Consider the following 18,622-nt stretch of genomic DNA (forward strand, 5'->3'; position numbering starts at 1 on the left):
AGGGGCAGTGCCACCCAGGGAACAAGAAACCCCAGAGCTTCCCCACCATAAATGCACTGGGGCTCCCAATCTGGGCCTGAGCCACCGGCAAGAGCCCCATTGTGTTGTGCCTGGGCCCCATCTATGCGCCAAATGCACCTAAAGCTGGAGTCCGCTGACAGGTGGAAATACCCCCTAGAAGGCCCCACTGGAAAAATTACCACAACTACTAAAACTACCTACGTGGGGAGTGTTCAGTTTGCAGGTTGAGGCAGAGGCTTAACTTCTGTGTTTTTCAACCACCTGCCCTGCCTCTGGACGGCCCCGCCATTATATTAGTTGCTGTGTGTACAGGGAATACAAGCACATTTTAATATAGGTGTAAGCAGACATAACTAGGAAGGTAAATCTAGTGGAAAAACACACTCTGTCTAAATAAATAAATAAATACAACCCCAAACCCTGTCCTTCCATCAAGTACCAAGAGGGTGGGCTGCGGGTCTGGAGTATCCATGTCTTTTCTTTTTTTTTTTTTCAAATTAATTAATTAATTGATTGATTTATGGCTGCATTGGGTCTTTGTTGCTGCGCGCGGGCTTTCTCTAATTGCAGCGAGTTGGGGCTACTCTTTGTTGCTGTGCACAGGCTTCTCATTGTGGTGGCTTCTCTTGTTGCAGAGCACGGGCTTTAGGTGCTCGGGCTTCAGTAGTTGTGGCTCGCGGGCTCCAGAGCGCAGGCTCAGTAGTTGTGGCGCACGGGCTTAGTTGCTCCGCGGCATGTGGGATCTTCCCGGACCAGGGCTTGAACCCGTGTCCCCTGCATTGGCAGGCTGATTCCTAACCGCTGCGCCACCAGGGAAGCCCCTGGAGTATCCATGTCTTGACTCCTCCATCTGTTGGGTTTGACTGTACCATTCGAAGGGACCTCAAGCAGATACCCCCCCATCCCACTCCTGTGCTGGGGAACAGACGCCCGGAACAGTCTAACAGGCCCCCTCACCGGAAGGGCCTCCCCTTCAGTCTTCCTACACCCTGTTTCTCTGCAGGATGACCGTGCTGGAAGTGATCTGGCCCAGGTGGACCCACGGGAGAAGAGCAGGGATCAAGAGAGGTCCCAGGAGGCCCTGAGAGTCCAGGCTGGTGGGCAATGGATCAAGGTGGTGGGGTGGGTGGGATCAGAGATGGCTGGGGCTGGGGGTGGGGTGCTGGTAGACACCAGGAAGAGTTCAATTCATTCCCATCACCCATAGATTTGTATCAGCAACTACTCTACACCAGCCCAGTGCTTGGCACTGGGAACATGATGCTGAAGGAGACCATTATCCCTGCTTCCAGAAGCTCACTGTGCATGGGGAAGATCAAGGTGTCCTGGGAACTTACAGAATGTTTGAACTATACTAGGAGAGAGGAATGTAAGGCGGCTCAGAGCGCTGAGGAGGACGTGGAGGGCGGGCAGTGCTTCAGAGAGGCTGCATTTGAACCTGACCTTCAGTCAAGGGAATAGCGGTGCTGAAAGGGCTGGGCGTAGGGGGCGGGGGAGGCTGGAAAGGAAAGTTTGGGGAAGACGGTGAGAGGCCTTGAACACTGTGCTTAACAAGTTAATTGGAAATTAATTCTGAAGGCACAGGAGAGTTTATACACTGGTGCTGAAAATGAGAGGACGTGGCCTGGGTTTCAGAAAGAATGCTCTGGAAGCTGCAGGGAGGATGTGCTGGATACAGGGGTTCCCAGCCCTGAGCCCCTGGGAATCACCTGGGGGCTTGTTGAAAGGTGGATGCCGGGCCACGCCCCCAGAGTTCCTGGTCCAGCAGGTTGGGGAGTGGGTAGCCGAATCGTGATATGGTCTTGGATTTGCTGAAGGTGATGGACAAATGCCAAGAAGTACAGAGCAGGGAAATCGGAAGTGGGATGCAAGGCTCAGTTCCTTGGGGAACAAGGCGAGAAGCCAGATACTGGGGCTCAGGTCAGAGTTCCAGCTCAGGTTACTGAGCTGGGGCCTCATTCACCTCCCCCGCCTTCAGTTAGACTTCAGGTCTGGGAGGCAGTTGCAGCTGCAGATGGGCCTGGATTTGAAGGTCAGGAGGATGCAAGGGCAGTGAATCAAGCAGATCAGGCCCAGAAATAGCACAGGTGGGAGAAAATCTGATTCACTGTGTGCGGTGATGCACCAGCCCAGGGAAAACGCCCTGTTGCTGGGCCCTGATTTGCATCCCAGACCCGAGAGCATCAAAGCACACAGCCTCCATCCAAGGCCAGATCCCCAGTGACAGGGGGCCAGATCCCCAGTGACAGGGGCCCTGCCCAGACCTAGCCCCAAAGCCTCAAATCCGGGAGCTGGCCTGATTGCCGCAGGAGGGAGCATCTCCTGGGAAGGGTCAGAGCAGCAGAAGGTCCCTCCCATTTGCTTTGGCAGTAGCCCAGGAGCAGAGAAGAGGGCTGCTGGGGAGAGCGGGGGAGCAGACAGACCTCAGGAAGGCGTGGCCATGAGTTATCAGCTAAGGGAGCCCAAGCAGACACCTCCACCAACTTCCTGGTTCTCGGGCCTCTGTCCCCAAGGCCATGTCCCTAAATCTGAGTCCAGATCCCTCCTCCTCCATTGCGTTCTTGCGTGTGACCCCCTCGACAGTTCCTTTCACGTACATGAAATATTTTACTGCGATTGAAGGGAAGCTGGTATTTGGACATCCCTTAGTTACAGTTTAAGCACAGTTTCTCAGCTCACATTGGAATGGACTCCACAGCGACTGGTGTCTGTGTATACACTGGCCAGCCAATAATATGCATAAGTATTACTCCAAGCCAGGGTTCTGCCTATCTCAATCCCAGCACTGTTATTCCTGGTTAAAACTGTTGTCCAAGAGAGAACAGTCATAATCCTATCTTCCCTTACTATTAATGATGGTTTGTTTTTTTTTCCCCTCAGAAGCAACCCAGGGCAGTGCAGTGTCTTCTCTGGGGTCAGCTGCAAGATCTCCATCCGCTGAACCTACTCATTTTTCAGCATTTGGACCCCCAGGATCTCAGGTCCTGGAATTATTCTTGCTTTCAGACTTTCTGATCCCATGGCCCCAAGTTGCCTCACGCTCTGTTCTGCTTCACTCTCCCGCTCATGGTCACCACTGGGGTCTCCGTTCCTTCTCTGCCCCCATCTGTGCCAGGTTTAGCAGCGGCCCTTATGCCGGTGCGCACCATCTCTCCCGGTACCCACCTTAGCAGGGACTTCTGGGCTCTAAACCCCAATGATGTTTCACCGTCCAAGGTTTCTCCCCAGCCCACGGCAACTGTAAAGGAGGCTGTTTGGGACCCCAGGGGGAGAGGGGAGTGTCTCTGGCTGGGTGACCCTGTCTGGAGGACACTTGGAGGGCAGGAAGCAGCCCAGGAAGAGGGGAGAATGAAGCAGAGCGCAGGAGGATGTGGGTGCCAGGAAGGAGCCAGGGCCCAAGAGCTTGCTCTCCAGCGCCCCCTGTGGGCAGCCTGTTGGGCGGCCGTTCCCTGCAGGGACAACACCCATTGCAGGTGTGGGGGGCCGTCAGGGCAGGTCAGCAAAGCAAGGGCAGCCGTCAGGGGATGGCAGTCAGCTCGCCCAGGCCACCTTCTGCCTCTATTGGCAGGGGGTCCAGAGGTGCTGCCATTTGGCAGAACCCACCCCTGTGCCTTTCCACTCGATTCTCTTTGACATATTTTATTATTTTTTTTGGCCACGCCACGTGGCATGTGGGATCTTAGTTCCCCGACCAGGGATCAAACCTGCGCCCCCTGCAGTGGAAGCGCAGCGTCCTAACCACTGGACCACCAGGGAAGTCCATCTCTTTGAAACTTTGGAAGAGCAGACCAGGCCCCCAGAAGCGCCATCAGAAGGGAAGATAGGATTATGACACGTTTGGGAGTAAAGGGGACAAAAATCCTAAAACCTTCCTGCAAGGGCTCCCCTCTGAGGGTCAAAACACCAAGGCCAAACTCACTCTATTATAATCACCCCTAGAAGCTGACACCCGCTCTGCACTTACGGCAGACCTAACACAGCTTCACGTGCACCATCCCCCCGGGGAGGAAAAATGATCATCATTATCAATTTGGGGATGAGAAAATGGAAACTGAGACCCAAGTTCACACAGCAAAGACTGGAGATGGGGGCTGTCCCCTCTCAAAACCCATATTTGCAACTCTGCCAAAGCAGAGCAGCCAAATCATACTCAGCGCTCCCTGGGCTGGTGTGGGTGTGGGATGCTTGCAGACAGAGATCCTTGCCCCGTGGCACCAAGAGCCACCTAAGCCAGTCACACCAGCTGTGTCCCCAGCAGTTAGCTTTTGGCGGGGCTCAGCAGACTGGCCCATGGGCCAAATCCGCCCTGCCACCCGTTTTTATGAAGTGGTGTTGGAACACGGCTATGCCCGTTCATTTATGCACTTCATACCTGCAGGATTTACTCTCTGACCTTGGACAGAAGAGCGTGTCAGCTCTCGGCCTTTGATAAAACCATCAGCTTGGGGCTTCCCTGGTGGCGCAGTGGTTGAGAATCCGCCTGCCAATGCAGGGAACACGGGTTCGAGCCCTGGTCCGGGAAGATCCCACATGCCGCGGAGCAACTAAGCCCGTGAGCCACAATTACTGAGCCTGCGCGTCTGGAGCCTGTGCTCCGCGACAGGAGAGGCCGCGATAGTGAGAGGCCCGCGCACCGCGATGAAGAGTGGCCCCCGCTCGCCACAACTAGAGAAAGCCCTCGCACAGAAACGAAGACCCAACACAGCCAATAAATAAATAAATAAATAAATAAATAAATAATTTAAAAAAACAAACAAACAAACAAACAAAAAAAACCATCAGCTTGCCTGAGTCTCGCAGAGCCCAGCTGAGGTGACGCGGATGGTGGTGTGCAGGTAGGCGCGTACGCACGCCAGCGAGTGTGCAAATGGCCCCGGACAGCGTCGGTGACATCCAGCTCCAGAAGAGCAGGAGCGGGTGCTGTGTGGGCAGTGAGCTCCTTTCGAAGGCAGCTGGGTTTAGAGGCTTTTAGAGTCGGAATGGCACAGTGGCTGCTGCTGCTGCTGCCATTTAATTTTCCCCTAATTAAGCAATTATCTCGGAGAGAGCTGCTCGCATCTCCAGGAACTTTTCTTGTGGAGGGTGGGGAGGAGTGAGACAGAGGTGTAGCTTTCGGGAAGGCCCGGATATAGAAACTCACACCCTAACTGTGAGTTTCTCCGCCGATGGACACAGCGGCAGGAAGAGTGGAGTGGACATCAAAGGCACGCTGGAAAGTGACACGACCCGCCTCGAACCCTGCCATCCCGAGAGCAAAACACGCACGAGGCAACTAACTCATCACAGGAGATCTGAGCCCACCAAGGCCGCTGAGAAAACAGAGCTAGATTCAGGGTGGGGGCAGGTGTTTTTTAGTAGGCAAGGGCGAGCGAGCAAAGGCTTGGAAGTTCTGGAGGCCAGAAAGGGGGGTGGGGTGGGCTTCATTCTTCTGTTGGGAGGGCAGAGCTGGACCACCCTGAAGAGCCAGTCCTGGGGCACGAGGCTCACCCCGTCTTCCTGCAAAGACTTCACCCAGTCACGGGTGGGGGTAGTTATGGGCTCAACCTTCCTCCAGAAGCAGACAATCCACAGATGCCCCAACCAGTCTGGAAGCTGAGCCTGCAGCCCAGGGCTGGACTGGCCAGAAAAGACAGGATGCCCCGATACACTGGAATTTCAGCTAAACAACGGAAAAAGGTGTAATGTAAGTATGTCCCAATTATTGCACAGGGCATTCTTATGCCCAAAACCTACTCATTGTTTCATTGTTTTGTTGTTTCATTTAACTAGGCGTTCTGTAGTTTTACTTGCTAAATCTGGCCTCTTTACCCAGGGTCCACCCTCTACATACCTTCTCCCCACAATTCCCGAGCAAGGAAATGATTATTTGTCCCTAGGCAGTCACTGGATCCAACACAGACAGCCCAAGGGATCTAGGCTGGAGATCTAGAAATTTCTAGCTCAGAGGGATGTACGGAAAACCAGAGAGTTCCTCGTTAATCAGTTCGAGGTGGGTGTGTGTGTTAGGCAAACCATCAAGGTGGCTTTTTGCCTTTGGATTCAGATAGAAGAAAGCTAGAAAGGAAGGGGAAAGAGCCCCTTGCTTTTTGGTGGTAATCATTTACTGTATAGGAAAATTTTTTAAAAAAAAAACAACGGTCGACAGGGATGTTGCTTTGCAAAATGGGGTTGACAGGGTCGTTCCCATTCGCTCTTCCAACAGACTATTGGACCCTCACATAGATCTTTCCATGGGAACCAGGAAAACAGAGATGGTCTCTGTTTGTCCAATGGAAAACATCATCAGGGACTACAGGCCTTTGGCTCCAAGCTAGCAGGCATATGAGGCAAGTCAGGTTCTGCCTGGGGAGCCCAGGTGGGCCAGCACCAGCAAGATGGAGCTTGTGCTGGGACTGTTGAGTCCCGGCTTGAACATGGGGAGGGACCCTCATTCCCCAGGGTGGCCACAGACCCTGCATCATTGGCCTGGCCTCTATCAGCGCTGGGTCTTGACCCACGACTGAAATGTAGCAGGCATTCCTTCTAGCTGCTCCTAATCGCTTCACAGTCGAGGGGTCGGTTGGTAAGATGCGAGGAGGGGTACAGAGCAGGGGCCCTAGCTGCTTCTCAAGGGAGCGTGTGGCAGGAGGGGGCAGCTGAGGACCAAAAAGGGAGCCACGTCTGGTGGGTGAAGACCCAGGGGGCCCAGAACGAAATGCATCAGGCTCAAGGGCACAGGGTGATCCTGATGCGCCCCCCTCCCCAACTTCCTTCCACCTGAGGCTGGGCTTCCAGGCAGCTCCAGACTCCACCCAGCCCTGAAGGCTCCAGCCCATCAAGGCTGAGAAAAGTTACACTGCATTTATTTATTCCCAAGAAGTACAGAGAGACCTGCATAAAAGGAAAGGGCAAAGCGTGTAGAGACCATGAAAAGAGAGTTTAGTTTTTATGCAGTGGTAACCTGGGGAATTAATTCCCGGCTGACAGAGGTCACGAGACAGTCACTGAGTTTTAAACAGGCGGAGAAGACCCTGGGGGAGCAGGGAAGAGGCAGCGGGGCCGAGGAGGAGCAGAGGAGGGTGGGGTGAGGGGTGGGAGGCTGTGGGCTGTCCTGGAAGGTGTGGGCGCTGGAGCCCCGTTTCAAAGCAAGTTAGGCAAGTGCTTTAAAGGCGGATAAACTTAGGGCTGATCTCATTCAGCCCACATTTATCGGGCACCTACTGTGTGTCAGGACCTGGCTTGTTGCCATGGGGATTATAGTGATGGATAAACTGGGGTTCTTGCTCTCAAGACCCTCTGTCTTTTGGGGTACCAGGAATTATGCTTGCAGTGATGGGGGCCATCAGGCATGTTAGATAGAGTGTAGCCAGGGAACCAGACCCTGGGGGTTGGAATTCTACTTCCTGTACTATAAACTCTGCCTTCTGGGGCAAGACGCTAATCTCTCTGTGCCTCAGTTTCCTGACATAGAAAATAGGCATAACCAGAGTAGCTATCTCCTAAGATTGTTCTGAGGATTTATATGAATAGACGTGGCCTGCCACGTAGGGCTTTCTATCTAAGGTTCTATGAGTGATTCATTCATTGAAGCAGTCTGGGAGGGCTTCGTGGAGGAGGTGACTTCTGACCTAGATTTTAAAGGATGAAATAAGACCCACATGGGTGGAGATAAGGGCCAAAACTTCTCGGCAGGGGCTCCAGGATGAGCAAAACCATGGAGGTGCGACAGCAAGACTAGAGGGGGCCGCCTGGCACTGGAGGCTTGGTGTCCTGGGGTGTCTTGGCCAACTTTGGGGAGACCCTCTTAAATATGTAAGGCTGAGCTCAGGGTCCTGGGCGGTGGGCAGGCAAGTCTATCAGCTCAGCTGCCCTGTCCACGGGAACACTAAATATGGGGGAATATTTTAGCTGAATCCAGCAGTCCCCCACTTCTGATGGCACAACGCTAACCAAGTCAGAATCCTCAGGATGGGGAGAGCAATGCAGTTTAAAATTTTCCACTAGCCACATGGAAAAAGTAAACAACAAACAACCAGGTGAGATTAATTTTAATAGCATGTTTTATTTAACCCAACATAGGCAAAATACTGTCATAGTATCATGTCAGCATGTAATAACTATAAAGGAATTATTCATGAGCTATTTTGCATTCTCTGTTTTATACTAAGTGATGGAAATCTGGCGTGTAATTGACACTTACAGCACATCCCTAGCCCAATGTCAAGCGCTCACTAGCCACATGTGGCCTATGGCTACCCTATCAGACGGTGCTGGAATAGAAAAATCACTGAGCGAAACTTCTCCTCTGTTGGATCCAGAGATGGTCCATTTCCCTGTGGCTCTCCAAACACACACATCTGGAAACAATGGCCAAGGGCTGCTTGCTGGTCACGTTGTCTTATGGTGCTGGTTTGTGTTGACTCCTTTCGTGCTGACCAGGGAGGGAAGCAGCTGGAGGCGATTGCGGGGTGGGGTGGGAGTTGGACAGCGGGAGGGGGTGGGGTCTCAGAGCGCCCCCTACAGAACCTACTCCCGAAGTGTCTCTAATAGCCGTGCTCTTCCCAATGCCAGTACCAAGGCCATGGTTCTGGGACTGAGCCGAGGAAGTCATTAGCCTAGAGTGAGGAGCCTGGGAGACGTCCAGCTGGGAAAGTGGCAGCTTCCACGATGGTGGAGAGATCACCCATGCTTCTGCCCATCACATATTTGAAAAGACCCAAAGCTAGAGTCTCCCCTTCTCCCCAACACATGGGCACTTCCTACCGTCTACGGACATAGAGATGTGATCACAGAATCAATTTATTCACTGCTTTCTAATGTGCGAGGCACTGTGTTTTACACGCATGAGCCCAGGTAAGCCTCGCAACCACCCTTGAGATGTGGGTCCTATTATCATCTCCATTTTAAAGATGAGAAAAAGGGGGCACAGAGAGTTTAAGCCGCTTGCCTGACGTCACACAGCTCGTCGGTGGGGTGCCGGGGATTTGGAGCTGAGTCAGGATCCACCGAGGTGCCAGCCATTCACCATGGCCCTGGTAGCTGGTGAGTCTGCTGTCACCTGGAATCTACATCGTGACGCGAGGAGATGGAAAGTGGGGAGGCTGGAACTGGCGACAAAGAGGGGGAAGGCTGCGTCTGGCACCACCACGCAGCCGGTCCCAGATGGCGGAGAACCTACATCAACCGCCTGGCGGGGTTGGAGCAGGATGAGACACACAGACAGGCTCTGTGATGAGGGTCTCGCGCTCCACCTGGGCGGGAGGGAGGGAGCGCACAGGGAAGGGAAGGCTGTGACCTCACCGGTTGGGCCCACGGCCAATGACATCACCAGGAGGGCGAGGAGCCAGGCCCGGCAAGCTATTTATGGAAAAGGCTGGCGGTTAGGTGCAGCAGCTCCTGAGCTGTTTCAGATGTGGTTGGGAGGAAACCTCCAGCTGGCCTGGTGGGGCCGCCCGGGCTGGGCAGGCGGGTCTGGAAGTAGGAAGGCTGGAAGAGACAGACAGCTGGTGGGGTGGGGGGGCTTCTCGAAGCCTCCCTGGGGGTGGGGGCAGGGGTCACTGGGCTCCTCCTTCTTGGAGTCTACCCACTCCTCTCCACCCTTGCTCTGGGTGAGCCTCTGATCTCTGCAGCCCTCCCCCGGGGTCGCCCATTCACAACTCAGAGACCAGATGGGCTCAGAAAAGACAGCCTGGGGATTTCACGGGATCTGCATTTGTGCGCCTGAGGGCGTGTGCCCGTGTGCATGGCTATTTTGTGTGCTTCCTTATCAATGGGAGGATTCATTCTCCGGTTCCTCATATGTCTGTGCATGCAGTCATCGTGTGTGCAAGTAAGTTTGTGAGTGTGTGGATATATGCATCTTTGCATATTGTGCACGTGCGTGTGTGTGGGTGTGTGTGTGTGTGTGCCTGAGAGAGGGAGAAGGGAAGAGAGTACATGAGAGCCAGCAGACAGGGAGAGAGGAGTCGCTGGGGGAGAGAAATCACCGTAGGAAGTTGAGAAATATAATTTCAGTGGAAGATACAGAGGCACTTACAGAAGCTTCAGCAAAACTAGACAAACCTTTCAATCCATTTATCAAAAATGCCTGCAGCTCTGCTGCCTGGGCAGGTGCACCAAGAATGAAACATTGAGTAGAACCAGCCACTGTGGGGCTGGAGGAGTCCAGTAAGGAAGGGGTTACTGCCACGCTCCCCCTGACTCGGCTGGGTTTGGTCCAGCTGGTGCCTCCGCCCTCATGTCCAGTGGCCCTTCAGGCGCTGCCTGCGGCCCAAGTGCCTGCATCTCTGGGGTTCTGACAATAGACCTTGTGGGAGGATGCCAGGGGGTCATGGAGACCAAGTTGCCGAGCCCCACGCAGATGAGCGTTGGTGTGATGGCAGCCTTGCTTCTTGTGCCCCTGGGGCTTGCAAACTGCCTTCCTTTCCTTTAAAATCCTCCACGAGGGAACCAGATCCATGTGATCTCAATGGAGCTTGGGTGGTCATTCTATGCGCCCCAATGGGCCGCAGCAGGGGCTGCAAATGGGGACCAGGTTGTGACAAAGGGGACTCCTGCACCCAGACCCCAGGCTGTGCCACCTACTGGGACCTCCCCGCCCCCCGCCCCCCGCACGGACCCAATCCCATGTCTTGACAACTTGGGCCTTCTGAGTGGTGGGTGGAGGGGTAGACATCATGTCACATCAAGGGAATGGGGAACCCATCCTCCAATACTTCTGTACCCCCGTTTCATGCCACCCCTCCTCAATGCCAGAAAAGGAGACGTATCTCCACGCAGTAATTTTCAAATACTCCTAAAACGTGAGCCCACGAAAGAGGATGTCTGCATTGATTGGTTCACCTCCAATTCCACAAGGGTGGTGGGTTCCCCCTTCCCAACCACACACGCACGTGCACAGACGCACACGCACATGCACACAACTCAGGGTACCGCCCCTGCACCCCACTGCTCATCATTTGCTTTCCTCACCACTGGCACCACCGCCACCTCAACGACATAACCTGCATCATTGCATCTTGATGTCAGGAAACAAAAGGGCAGGAGACACCACTGGGGAGACACGATCCAGGGCGGCAACTGCAGGAGGCCATTCTCTGAGCTCTCCCGGCTGAGACGGGGGCATGGGAAAGGCACGGCTGAGTGGCTCTCTGGGTTGCCAGACTAAATACCTGGAATGCAGGAAATAGGATTAAGCCTCGGCAGGAAACAGGGGGATAAAGGTTAATGAGGGAAGAGGGGAGTACACACAGACTGGCCGTTCCCAGGGACAAAAGGGCAGCATCTCAGCTCCGTGGGAGCAGCCTGAGATCACGTGGTCCACTCTCCTGGTTTTACACACCCAGCAGACGGGCGCCCCACTTCTTCTAGAATGTGCCTGGAAAGCAAAAGCCCTATCCACAAGCTGCTCTTTGACCGCCTGGATCACCGGCCTCATTACAGCTTCTGCTCTTATCTTCTGTTCCCCCAAGAGCTTGGATTATCTGTGGTTCTTGGGGGACCAGCCAAGAGGCTCTCGTCTCTTCTGAACCTAACCCAGTCCTTCCCCTGCATCTTTGTTTTCTCATGCATCCCGGGGACTGCAGGAGGTCCATCTCAGGACCTGAGCAAGATGCAATGTCACTAGGGTCGTGTGACCTGGTAAAAGCACCCGATCGGCAGGGGTCAGCAGCTGCGTTGAGCCTTTCACTTCTTGCTCCAAAGGCATCCTTTTCTCCTTTGAAAGGATGCGGGTGGAACAGCAGAAAGAACTTCCCAGCAGCCGTCACTCTGGAATTTTCGGGACAATTGCATCCAAGGATTTCAATGGGGATGAGCTGGGACTCAGGGAGGGGCGCTCTGGTCCAGGAGCCACCCCCTCTCCAGCCCAGTTTCCAGGCGAAGTGTGGGGAGGGGCGTGAGTAACGTTGCCAGGGCAACCATCACAACTCCCTCTTTCCCCTGCCTTTGGAAATCTTCAAGGAGAGGAAGCGGTCATTTTCCTGGGGTGCTGGGATGCGGTCCCACGGCCTCAAAACTATGCAAGGCCTACAGCGCCAAGAAGAAGGCCCTGGTCCCAGCCCACCATCTGCATCCCAGCTGCCTGCATTAGTGGCTTCTTTAAGACTTAACATCTGGGCTTCAGCCAGTGCTCAGATGGAGGGTGGAGGGGCTGCGTTTGCTGTGAGCTGGTGAGGGAAGGATGTCACTTCTTCCAGGAGGGCCTTTCACCAGTCTCTTCCTTTTCTCATGGCCTTGCTGAAAGAGATGTGTTCAGATGACGATCCTGATGACGGTGACAACGATGACATTGCCATGGGCTCACTCTCTTCCCGGCAACCGTTCGGCACTTCGCTTGCATTACCTCTTTAATTCGCACAACCATGCTACGAAGCAGGTAGTTCTATCCCCGTGTTTCATATGGGGAAACTGAAGCTGAGGAAAGCTATGGAACTTGCCAAAGTGCACCGGTAGTAAGTGACGGATGCCGGGCCCAAACCCTGTGAGGGAAGTGGTTTAAGGCAAAGAAACAGAAAAGCCGGCCTGAGCAATTAGCTCTTCTCAGGGCAGACGGACCAGAACTTTCTGGCAGAGGATGCAAAGGAGGTGATTGATCCCAGTGGGCCTGGGACTTTCTTCTGTTTTCACACTGAAAGCCCTGCATCTGAGAAAGCCCCCCGGTCCCGGGAGAACAGAGATGGTTGGTCCTCCTAGATGGCGTGCACACAGAGTGTGGGATGGGTACTTTGATGGGCCTTGGAGACCCACCTGCCATGGGGGTTTAAGGTCGTTTAAGGCTCAAGTCCACGGGCAGGATGAGAGCTGCTTGCAAAGTGTCTTCCAGACGCTCATCTGTGGCTCTGAGGACCACCAGCTTGATCCCCTCCTTTCTCCTCTAGAAATGATGTATAACCCCTGCCCCTGCACTCTCTTACCAGGTCCACACTTGGCTGCAAGTATGCCCCAAGCCTCTGATACCCGCCACGTCTGGCCCTCACCCTGACCACACCTGAGTCTGATATCCCCGTAGACAGAGAATGAGAAGAGACTGATAGTGTTTTCAGCCTCTTGTGCCCCCCAAAATCTCCACCTTCCATGAGTCAAGTCAGAGAGGGGTCACAGAGGGGGCTGAGCTCATCAGGAATGAAAGCCCGGGCTGCTGGGGACCAGGAGTGGTGGGAAAGGTGAGGAGAAGGGAAACAGGAGAAAGGCAAAACTCCCAGCAAAAAGAAAAAGTTCAATCAGATTTGTAAAGGGCACAATTTACAAATCCGTCACATATTTTACTAGGCTGGGATTTACGGATTAGCCTGTAATACTTAGGCGGCTTTTTGTAATAAAACTCTGAGCCCAGGCAGCCTTGGGGAAGTGAGGAGGAAGATGGGACCTTCTCTCTCTATCTTGCTTTCATTTTCCCGGCATTTTTTGATCTAAGCAGACCCATTAATCTCTGCTTTATCTGCCTATGGAGAAGGATTGAGCTCTTTATTGGATTTTTGTCAAGAATAAATGATTTAGTTTGGGATATTGTGGAAACGATTTTTGTGGTATTACACCATCGAATAAATGAAACAGCAGGGATCAATTCCTTTCTTGCGATGTGTTCAACAGGCAGGGTGAAATATGTCCCCCAATTATTTGGTATTGCACTCTATAGATATTTATAACTGAGTGGGACTGCATGTATATGCGTCTGCCCAGGTGTGGGCACCTCTCCAGCAAGATGTGATCCATCAGCTCTAAAGCTTGAGACCTGGGACCCATGTGACAGGCCGGTCAAACATGCAGATCAAGTTCACTTGAGCAGACACTTGAGGCCCGAGTGCTGGCAAGGAGTCAGGCTTAGGGGTGAAGGCTGGAGCTGAGAGATGATACTTACAAAGACCCTTGGCTCGAGTGCTTTTCCTGGAGGGATGGGAAACTAACAGGGAGGGAAGGACATCACTGCCACAGCAAGCCTGGCAAACGCCCAGAGTGAGGACACAGTGCAGAGAACCCGGGGTCTCATCCCTTCCTGTCCTGGGTGCCCCACTGCCCTCTCTCCCAAGACACCGCTTCAAGGGAAGATGTCTGGAAACACTTGGAGATGGAAGCTGGCTTTCTGCCCAGGTAGGCTCATAAGGTTTACATCCCTTTACAAGGTTTACAAATATTTACTGAGAGCCTATTATATGACAGTGCTTAGCACAGGGCTGGCACAAAGTAAGCCATAGATAGATACTTGTTCACAGATTGACTGATAAACAGAAAGCTTTCAAGATTCCCACCCCTCCCCAAAACTCACACCGTCCTCATGAGCACAAATGGGGAGTAGGAAGGGGGAGCAAGAGATTATCAGCAGGATCCAGCCAAGAAGTGGGGAAACTGCTTCCCCACCCTTCACCCAAGCCCCTCCTCTAGAGAAAGAATAGAATTACCCCAAATGGGGGAAGCCGGGAGGGATGGTCCTGGGTAACACGCATCATGCCCCGTTGAGACACCTGTGTCAGAGATGGTTGCTTATTCAGGTATCACATTCTGGACACCAGCACCTTGACTCAATTTGTCAAAAATGGTCCCTTCCATCAACTAGACTTGTAGGCACCGTCAGAGAAAATACCTGGCTTGACATCTCATCGCTGTGAACTTTGCTGTGCTTGGGACATAGGAAAAGTTCAGTAAACGTTCATCACGTGACTGCCTGAAGGGATGGATATTGGTACCTAGCGGGATTCTTCGACCTGGAGATTCTTGGAGTTGGTGAAAGCGATGGTTGAAGTCCACAGTCTTGGTCCATTCAAGCTGCTCTAATCCAATGCCACAGACTGGGTGGCTTATCAACAACAGATATTTATTGCTCACGGTTCTGGAGGCTGGAAGTCTGAGCTTAGGGAGGCCGCATGGTCCGGTGAGGGCCCTCTTTTGGGTCCCAGACTTCTCTCTCTGTCCTCACACAGCAGAAGGTGGCAAGGGAGCTCTGTGGAGTCTCTTGTATATAAAAGGCACTAATCCCATACATGAGGGCTCCACCCTCATGAGCTAATCACCTCCCACAAGCCCCACCTCCTAATACCATCACCTTGGGGGTTAGGATTGCAACAGATGAATTTAGGGAGGACACGTTCAGATCATAATGATCATGGATTGCTACACCCTGCAAGGAAAGTTTATTCTATGTACTCATATAGATAACCACAGCCAACGGGGGTGATAACCACAGCCAGTGGGAGGTGACCACAGCCCACAGAGCTGTGCTGGGCTGGCAAGGTGAGGTCCTCCCTTGAGACCCCCATATTATTCTATTGTACAAGGTCTGAACTGGGCTTTCTGTCCCTGCACTGAAGCCTTTGTTAGTAAGTCTTCGTCCCTGTTTACGGACTCAAAGTGTCTGATGCGTGAGTACTGATTTCCTTAGGGGGTTAATTTCCTCGACAGGCTCTGCCTCCCCTGCCGCATGTTCTGTAAACGTTGGCAGTGACTGTGAGACCTTACAGCTGTCTCTCTACTCTGAGTGTTGTATTTTTGTCCTATTTTGGACTGTCTTCACTGGCTGTGTTTTTTCTGCCACAATCAGAATTCTTGGAGCTTGGTGGTGACGGGAGGGGAGTTTTAAGTGTCTTAGGCATAAAAAGTCTCTTCTGCTCAGAGTTCAACTTGAAGATCGCTCCTCCTTCCCACCCCCTTTGCAAAGAAAGAAGTAATGCTGTGTGTAACCAATTTTAAAAATCATCGACAATTCCCACCCCTTTCGCTGACAGTGGCAGCTCAGAGGCTTGACTGTTGGAACAATTCCCATGCGGTCACGTGGATGGGTTGTGGGCAGAAGCAAGATGTAGCTAACAGTGGAAGCTGGGTTTGAGCTTGGGGTCCTATGGTACCATTTGCCCAGCTCCCAACCAGCGGACAATTAGGAGAGGTTTCCTTCTAACTCCCGAGGCTGACTTTTAGGAGGTTAACTGGGTCTTGGCCTTGAGCCCTTTGGGTTCTTTGATGTTCTTCTTGACACGCTCAGAGGCCTTCCGCCTTGTTGGATATGGAAAGCATAAGCAATCATTATTATTATTTCTAGCCCAGACTCCCTTGGATATAACACCTCCCTAGCAAGACAGTTATTATCATTCTAACGTGTTATGCTGAGATTTTGTCTTCAGAGGGAGTTGCCACACTTGTTAGAAAACAGACATTCCCCGTGTCTCTGCGGAGAGGCAACACTGTCTTCTAGCCAGTTCCTCAGGCCGCGGCTCTGAGCTATCAGGGCTGCTTCTCCTTCTCCCACGTTCCACTTCCCACGCATTGGAAGATCCTGTCGGTTCTACTTCAAATTGTCCACAATCCCACCACTGGTCCTCTCCATTCCTACTGCCGCCATCCTGGCAGAGCCACCGGCGTCTCTAGCTGGTTTTCCTGATCCATCCCTGCCCCTGGCAGCCTACAACTCAACCCAGCAGCTGGAGCAAGGCACCCACTGCTTAAAATCCCACACACCTCCCCTCTCCCCAGAGCAAAGTTCAAGTCCTCACCGTGGCCTGAGTGACAGCTCTGACCACCATCCCCCTGCTCATCCCTGCCAGCCACACTGGCTGCCTTGCCAGGATGGCCAAATAACCCAGGCATGCTCCTGCCTCAGGACCTTTGCACTGGCTGCTCCTTTTCCCGGGAATGCTTTTCTCACTGAGACCTGCACGGCCGACTGCTTTATGGCCTTGAGGGTTTTACTCAAATGTCAGGCACTGTTGTATAGAGCAGCGGTCCCCAAACTTTTTGGTACCAGGGACCGGTTTCATGGAAGACAATTTTTCTACAGGGGGATGGTTCAGGCAGTAATGCGAGCTATGAGGAGCGATGGGGAGCAGCAGATGAAGTTTCGCTCGCTTGCCCGCCGCTCACCTCCTGCTGTGCGGCCCGGTTCTTAACAGGCTGTGGACCGGTACCGGGGGTTGGGGACCCCTGGTACAGAGGATAAGAGGATAGACGGGAACCACGCCACCCTGGCTCACGTCCCTTTTCTGCCACTTGCCCATGCTGCCAACATTATTTCACCTCTCTGTGCCTCAATTTTCTCATCTGTAAAATGGAGACAATAATGGCATTCATTCATAGGGCTATACGGAAGATGAAATGATGTAATATTCGTAAAGTTCTTAGAAACTGACACCAAGCAAGTGTGAAATAAATGATTACTAAAGGAATAAATCAAATGAGGCTGACACCAAGCACACTATTTACACGTGCAGTCAGGTCCTCACCCCCACCTCCCCACCCCCAATCTCCCTCCTCTGCTGTACTTTTACTGTTTTTCCATTGCCGTGGATCCCCTCTAACTTCCTACCTGATTTGCTTCTTCCATTTACTACTTACTATCTGTCTCCCCCAAACAGAATGGCTAGAACAGAAGCTCTAAGAGGGAAGAAATCTTTGTTTTGTTCACTGATGTGCCCCTAAACACACAGCCTTCAGCAAAGTATTTGTGGAGTGAACGAATACAGTCCCTTGCGCCCCCCTATTATAATCATTTTACTTACTTTTTAAAAGAAAAAGAATGTCTTTCTGACCATATAAGTAAGGTATGTAGAAAAACTCCCATGGCGGGAAGCCAGGCACAGTTGGAGATACCATACTGAACAGAAGGGAATTAACTGAAATCCTGCATCTTGGGATGGGGTCCTCCAAAAGCTGGCCCTGAGATGAGAAGGCGTGTGAGTTTCCTATGGTTGCTGAACAAGTTGCCACAAACTTGGGGGCATAAAACAACACAAATCTTTTATGGTTTTAGAGATCAGAAGTTCCAAATGAGTCTCGTGCAGCTAAAATCAAGGTATCCACAGAGCTTGCCTTTCAGGAGGGTCTAGGGAAGAATCTGCTCCTTGCCTTTTCCAGGTTCTAGAGGCTCCCTGCCTTCCTGGGCTGTGGTTCTCTTCCAGCCAGCAATCCTGTCCCTCTCCCCTCTTTATCACATCTTCTCTGAGCCTCCTGCATCCTTCCTGTAAGGACCCTGTGATTACTTTGGACCCACCTGGATAACCCAGTCTAAACTCTCCACCTCCAGATCCTTACCTTATTCACATCTGCAGAGTCCCTGTTACCATGAGGATAAAATATCCACAGGTTTTAGGGATTAGGAAGTGGACTCTTTGGGAGGCCAGTATTCGGCCTACCACTTAAGGATTCCAGTGCAAGTCATTTATTTGCTAGAAAATATGATCTCATTCAATGTTAATTACCACTTTAAAGGCCCTATCTCCAAATATAGTCACACTGGGGATTAGCGCTTCAACGTTTGAATTTGGGGGTTTGGGGGGACACAATTCAGCCCATAGCAGGAACTCACCTGGGGAACCAGGTAAAAACACAAAGGCCCTGGGAGTTCCCTGGTGGTCCAGTGGTTAGGAATCTGTGCTTCCATTGCAGGGGGCACGGGTTCAACCCCTGGTCAGGGAACTAAGATCCTGCATGCTGTGGCACGGCCAGAAAAAAAACCCCAAAACACAAAGGCTATTCTGCTGCTCGTAGAAGTCGGAGAAGCCCCTGGGATAGAACACGGGCTGCAGCCCCCGCCTAGGGCGATACTGATTGAGGGCCACCAGGGTCATTTACTCTCAGGCCCTTCTGGCCTGTGTCTACCTTGCTTCCTCAGTCAGAAGAAAGCTCCTGAGTGGTTGGTCAC

This window comes from Balaenoptera musculus, chromosome 20 (genome assembly GCF_009873245.2).
Source record: "Balaenoptera musculus isolate JJ_BM4_2016_0621 chromosome 20, mBalMus1.pri.v3, whole genome shotgun sequence".
NCBI lineage: Eukaryota > Metazoa > Chordata > Mammalia > Artiodactyla > Balaenopteridae > Balaenoptera > Balaenoptera musculus.